The following is a 7,495-nucleotide window of genomic DNA, read 5'->3' as shown; positions in this document are numbered from 1 at the left end:
GAGTAACTGCTTCCTGTTGACAGGATTGACCGTGATATCTTGAATGGTCTGTCCTCAGACAGACATACCAGATATACTTTGATAATTCTGTGCTGTTAGCATATGACTTGCTTCGGAAAGGTTTGGCATGATTTGCATAGCGTGTTTTAGATGTGATGTCGGTTAGGCCGATGTTTCGTCACATTGGCATCGCTTGTAACAGTAGCCTTATAGATTATGCATTCAAACGTGTAAGTAACTTTGTTTTCATCATTGTTAACCCCGTTTATTTTATAATTGCAACGCATTTGCGTTGATAACTTTGTGTAATTTAGAATCTTTCGGATCTGTTTCTCAAGTATACGGAAGAGTTCCTTTCCAACATTGGTCTTGCTGAATGGTGGGTTGAACCATTTAATTGTACGCTATCTCTTTCCTTCGCCGGCTAGACACAGACACAGATACATGTATATATATATATATATATATATATATATATATATATATATATATATATATATATATATATATATATATATATATATATATATATATATATATATATATACCTTTTGCTTGTAGTGTAACCATATTGAAATATCTAAGTTAAGCAGGTTTAATGGAGCATTGGTTAAGTTGCGTGTTCCTGGCTAATTGTAATATACAATAAATTACAACGGAGGGTGTTTTTTGTACTTTTGTCGCGTTAAACAGATGTAATATAAGCACACTACTATACAAAGGAGTGTATTCCCTTCTTGATTTTATACTTCAAGGTAAACTCAGTTTTCTAATGGAGTCTACCTGGTTTTCGAAATTGTCATGTACTCAATTTTAAATCTTATTGCATACCTTTGTACACAAGATTTAATATTTCGTCTTTTTTCAACATGGAGATGTAAAATCGAAAAGTTGAAATAAAACATGATGAATCGAACATTGCTGACTATAGAGTACGACTTATTCAGTAATTTCACTCACAGTGTATTCATCATTCGATCATTCGATGCTTATGAGTAAAGTCTCACGTGATCTGAAATTTCGATCCAAATCTTAGCCATAGTCTTTTCGTAGAGTCTGGCAAACAAAGGCAAAATACAGTTTTAAAATTCACGGAATGATATTCCGCCCTCAGCGTAGACAGATGTGATTGTAAAATTCTAACGTTCTCTTATTCATGGCCGTTAATTATCAATATTGTGCATGTATCAAGTATATGAGTCAGTCCCTAACTAACAACACCGTAGCATTTTTGTTGTACTACTCGCTTTCATCCTTCAACATCGGAATAGCAGCCTTGCCGCCCCGACACGCTACCAAGGGATTGTCAACGCCATCATAAACCAGGTCATGTAAAAATTGAGCTTTAGATGATAATTGAGTGATGAAATGAAATAAATTCACAACGAGAGGGCGTTTGTGCTAAACAACATTTCCTACATCTATAGATCGATCAGACTTGGTCGACTGACTGTCCATCCTGTTCGAGTAACTCATTCTACTGTAATGGCGCCCTCTTTCAAGGTTCAATGTCTATCTCCTTCCATTCTTCAAGCAATTCCAGACAATGTTGTTAATGACAAAATTAATGGCATAATATATGAAAAAACAAAAGTTAGTCGGAACGGCAATAGGTTTGCTGTGCCCTGATGTTCCACACTGACAAACTGGAGACCGGCAAGGTTGCCGGCTTGCTGCATGCATGTTATGACGTGTAGATGACTGGTCAGCTTGCTTTAATAAGTCAGCATGTATATGTTCAAAGAATGTCGACGTGTTTTGACCCAGTCCATAATTCTGGCCAGGGTTGCTGAGTAGAGGACTGTGTATACAGCCTATCGTAGCCTCGGGGCCCAGTCCTTTCCCTTCTCATACATTTCCAACACTCCTGTCTTCGTCAGTTTGCCTGCTGGTTTAACCGCCGTAACTACTCATTCTTCTGAGAGAACGTTACGTGGCCTCATCGTATTAAATGCTTCCTCTCTCTCTCTCTCTCTCTCTCTCTCTCTCTCTCTCTCTCTCTCTCTCTTTTTAGTTTGTCGTCAAATATGCAGTTTTTTCTCAATCATCAGTAACTGCGTTTGTTTCGGCCGGTGTCGAAAGGAGTTATTTTGGCTCTTCTGTTCATATCGGTGTGTCCCAACAATCATATGTTCTGTGACGTAACGAAACTTTATCACAACGCAGAAGTGTCTTTGTCAGTAATACTGTAAATCTGTGTTTCGTAAATATCTCATCATCTACATCGGCATTTAAGTCAGAAATTAATCAGCGAGACAACAAACATTTCATATCATAAAAGAGCCTTATTTGCACAAGTGACTTCAGAAAGACTCAGTGAAATATTAAGTGCAGATTACAATTAATTTGACAGTTTATGAGCAACGCTGTACTGTTACTCTAACAATAGGTAGGCCCTAACCTGAATCAAAATATTCTTGCGTAAGATAGAATTCCAATCGTCATTTGACTATTCCATTGCGGGGATACTAGCTGTAACTTTTGACATAATTTTATCGGTTTTGTTCCAGAACACAAAATCATGTTCTTACTGTTCTTCCGAAAAAAAGAATATAAAAACCCATAGTATTAGACTTGCAAACACGACGTCTTCTGTAAAATCATTCGTTTTGTTAACAACATCATTGGCCCTTAGATCACAAATATCGCCCGCGTTGCCGAGTTGAACATTAAGCATTTCAACATAATGTTTCAGGACTTGAATAAATAACTTCATTTAACAAAGAAAGGAGAACCGATGAATATACTGGATATACATCACAAGTCACAGGTGTATGGAGCGTGACAACCGTCAAGAATTTCCCATCACACGTGATATACTAATCTGACTACAATGATATAGGAGATCCATCGACCTCGGTGGTGACACTCCCAGGGAAAAGGGGAAGGTATACCCATGTACATGTTCTCGAACAAGGAAAAGAGAGGTTTTGTTCATCATCTAGGTCCGTGAAAACACGAAAAAGAGGTCAAAAACTTATCCTTGAGAAGATTAGAATGCCCCTTTAAAATTGGTAAATAATTTCTTAAGGTATACATTCATGTAAGCGCTAAGTTGAAATTATTTTCTTAATAAGAACGTCATCGTGTACACTCTTTTTCAAAAAGCTCAAATGTTGCAGGGTAAATTAATACAGACAACGGACAATAGACTACACTGATGTGTCAAGACTATCTAAGTGCTCTACACATCATCGACATGGCTGTAAATATCTAGCCCACTCCTAAATGTTAGAAATTAGAGGATGTTTTCAGGTTTATTTTTCTCCTGTATTGCTCATAATAAGAGTGTCTTTTAGGCTGAGAAATCACAGATAAGGGATGTTTTTGAAATTTTGTGGAACAAGCATTGGCTCCTAACCTTTCCTTTGAGTGTCGCCAGCGGGCCTACGACATGACGCGCCAAATCTGTTGAACGTAACAACACTAAGTGAAATCAAACGAAAGGCATCATAAGTGAGGACTGGTGAATGTAAAGGCATTTTGCATAAATCATTAGCAACCTAGGGAGTCGTGTATTTGTGAGCCCAAGGAAACATACTACGTTTTGTGTCGGTAGTTTGTGTTCACTAACCTAAGTATACATGTGTATGGCCAATCGTTTTCCTGGAGTTAACTTATACGTCTTCCATTTCGTATTGCTTCTATGATACCGAGGTCTTTCTGTATTTTATGCTGTATTATCTCCGTTTTATGAGTTTCTCAACATACAGTCCTGACATTAGAGTGGAACCTACAAAGTTGTAGAATATAATATGGCCGTTTATTTTATCTTATGTTGTAAAAATTGTAGCACGTTAAATTTTGTTATATCAGAGTTAGTTTACATGGTTGCCATAGTGAATTGGTGAATTTACATAAAGGAACAGCCATAACCTCTCTATCGTTTCCTTTCCAGTTACGTGAAGTCACGTCATCAGAAACTAGAGTAATTTTTTATTCTCCGAAACTAACTTAGCAACAATAGAATCGAATTTACTGAACAAAAATTATCTTACAGAAACATGGAATAATGTGTGTTTTATATCCTTATACATTTATATAGGGTATGTATGCATTTCAATATTTAGATGTCATGAACCTCCAGAGGAAGTGAAAATACTGTTTATATAAGGAACCAAACATCATGTTTTTATCTTTTCAACAGTTTATATTTGTTGGGGAGAAAGGTTATTTATTGACCCTTCAAAACGATCACTGTGTATTCTCTGGTTACTCCTTGTGTCCGTACTGATTCAAATTTCACTTAATGCGCCTCGGAGGTATTTAAAAACGAGTAGAGTCAAGCAATAACATTTCTGGCAAGGTCACCCTAAAATATCAAGCATGAATCCTCCATAGAAAGCACAAGAGTGAGAGGTGGAAAATACGAAGTGACGCTACTAGCTGCATAATGGGCAACAAACTGGCCATGGCAATGATTTGTCGAACTTTGATATTGTTAGAATCTTAAATTGGCAGGTTCAGTCTACCAAGATGGTAAGTAAAAGTACAAATTCTCTGCAGATTTGGCGATTTCTGTATCTGTGTCCGGCTCTATAATTCCCCTCCCGAGGAGCATTTTACGTACTGTGGGGAAACTCCATGAGATCTAGACCTTTCGTTGTTATGGTCTTCACACTCAGGCTGATGGTGATGACCATAGCAACGAAAGAATTGTCGTACAGAAACATTGGATAATGCTTGACACTGTTTTTATAATCTTTTTTAAATTTATGTTGGGTTTATATATTTATTTCAATATTTCGCGAGGAAGTGAAATCACTGACATAACGCCCTCAGTGCATGGATCAGACTGAGTCAAGACTGGATCTTTAAGGTAGTATGCGCCTCGAAAGTAAAAGACTGAAACTATTCCTCAAAATTTTCCGCAAGGAATATTTCAACCATTCCTCTGTCAAAATCAAGAATAAAAATCGGGTGTCGTCGTGCAAATTTCGGTACTAGAGAAACAGATTACCAAATATTTTACCAGTATTTGCAATTCAAAATGCCCGCCATCCCTGTGTTAACTCTATGGAAAAAATTAAGAATTTCGATTTCTGACAAACTAAGACGGTAAAAAGTTTTCTTTGACCAAGAGCTTTAAAATGAACCCCCACAAGTGGTAGATCAGAAAAGAATTGAAAGTTTGAGAGTCGAAACACCTGTCCCCGGGGCGCGTTCTACCTTAGTGGTAAAAAATGTTAAAGAACGTAAAATAAATATGTTTTTTATCTTTTCATCAGTATTCTGATATCGTTGAGCAATTCACGACACAAACGGCATGTCATCTACAGGGAAGAACTACACAAAATCACAATTTCAGTAAAAATTCACACTTTCCTCGGAAAGCTTGCCTTGTTTCGCATAATTTGCAACCGATTGAATCATCAAACGTCAGCTTAGTCTAGCAACTGACGGGAACTTATAAATTTTCAAAATAGTCTGATTTCAAAATTATGTTTCCGCTAAAAAGTTGCTCGGCTATCTGCATTTTGGACGACATCTTCGAGCCCTTCTTGCCCTATTTTTCTTCAGTTGCATTCGAAGTAGATGACTCAGTGTTCTGAACCCGCCCGGGAACTTCTTATTGATATTGCCATCATTTGTTTTGCAATTTAATCACCGATAATTGCGTCAATTCATTTCTTTAAGATGATGTCTATGTTTAATACATCTTCAATCGTACAGACGCTGAGGTTATGATCAGCGTGCCGTTTCTGAGAAGCAATTCTTAACTGTCAACGACAAAGTCAGCTCTGCAGTCATGGTCAGACGGACACAGAAACAGAGAAAATAGACAGACAAAATACGTGTACTGCAGGTGGACATATATTAGAGCGAGAAGATGGGAGAGTAAGTTTCGGGAATTTCAGTGAACCAGTCGGCAAGCAAATTTCGTATGTGTCAGATTTATGGATTTTTTTCTCAAAAGAAGACTTCTGATTTTGCATGTTTGGTTCATGTGCAATCAAGAGAATGTTGAGTCATTGCATCAAGTATGGAATAAATCTACATAAATGACAGCTGATACTATGGTCACCTTGATTTTGAGGCTGAACTTCAGTGTTGGAATTGTCATAATATTATTACAGGATCTTACGATACGTTGACATAAACGGTTCACTGTTGATGTCAAAGAAAACGGCGTTTGTGAGAAACTTCACTTGATATAAAGAAGATTTAGCGACAACAAACTTCCCGTTATTTATCAACAATGAGAATTCATGCGAGTCATGAATCGTTTCATTTCACATCATTTATTTTCCTGGAAATCACGTGACCATATTCAGCACAGAGAGAGCACGGTTAGGTCATGCTTGTATAACTTTCAGTAACTTCATCCTCCTATTTTCTGATGCAATCGGTTGCTTTGGTGCGATGTCTTGTAATCAGCTTGACTCACATCATACCTGGTCCATCAAAGACAGGATTACACAAACAAACAAACAATCAAACAAACAAACTGTTCAGTGGGTTTTATTTTGACGGTCGCTTTTGTCACCGTAAAAATGTACTAGTATGTTGTAACGTGAATGAACATTTTTTTAAATGTCGTTCCCATTTTACTTGCATCATACTTATAACAATAGGGGTAACTGGTAATTTATATTTATTTATTTAGTTATTTAGTTATTTAGTTATTTATTTCTGGCATAACTTATGGGAAATTACATAAAATTTACTTTAAATTTCAGAACTTTTGAAGTAATAATTTTCCACACATAGGAGGTGATTGTTGTCTCTGAGTAACCAATACTCAATACATGATTTATTCCAGTAAATGATGAATGGTAAAATTTTGTTTCCTGTCAGTTTATAGAAGATTTAATGGGGTGCATTTGGGAAGGGCTTCGGATATCAGACCAGTATCAACTTCTAGTCCCCACCCACAAACATGTCTAAAGGCAAACTCTATAACCGTACGTTGGTAGACTGCTTCTCGTTAATAGTCAGTTCCTGAAGTTACGGCACCAGATTGGTCGTATTTTTGACGGATGCGGAGGTCTCTCACAACATTTTATTTCCTAGGTCAACGAGTGTCATTGGAATTCCCCTTTGCTATATGAATTTGTGCGGGACAATCGACTTATTTCCTCTCATATGCACCAGTGCCTCTGTGGGTTTTAATACTGATAAATAGAGAAGTGAAATATGAGGCGCAACCAAACCAAAAACCAGGGCCCGTATTTTTAAAACAAGGGCACGTTTTATTAGGATTATACTCAAATTCATTTGATTGAACTTGGGACATAATCGCTGGTATGGTATGATTTGCAGGTGACACTAATAGGAAGACATGGTCTAACATAAAGAAGGAAATGGGACTTTGTAACCGAATATGAGTCTATGAGACGATGAACTTTGACCGCATTTAGGTCGGATCTTGTCAGTCATCTGTGTAACAATAATATGATTTACATATGAGTTGTATTTACATAATCGGTTAAGCCCCTTTTGGTTATCTCATTCGCTGTACACGGGCTCTCTGCAACACCTCAATGGATATGCT

Source organism: Ptychodera flava, chromosome 5, assembly GCF_041260155.1.
Source record: "Ptychodera flava strain L36383 chromosome 5, AS_Pfla_20210202, whole genome shotgun sequence".
NCBI classification, from domain to species: domain Eukaryota; kingdom Metazoa; phylum Hemichordata; class Enteropneusta; family Ptychoderidae; genus Ptychodera; species Ptychodera flava.
This window is presented reverse-complemented; position numbering follows the sequence as displayed.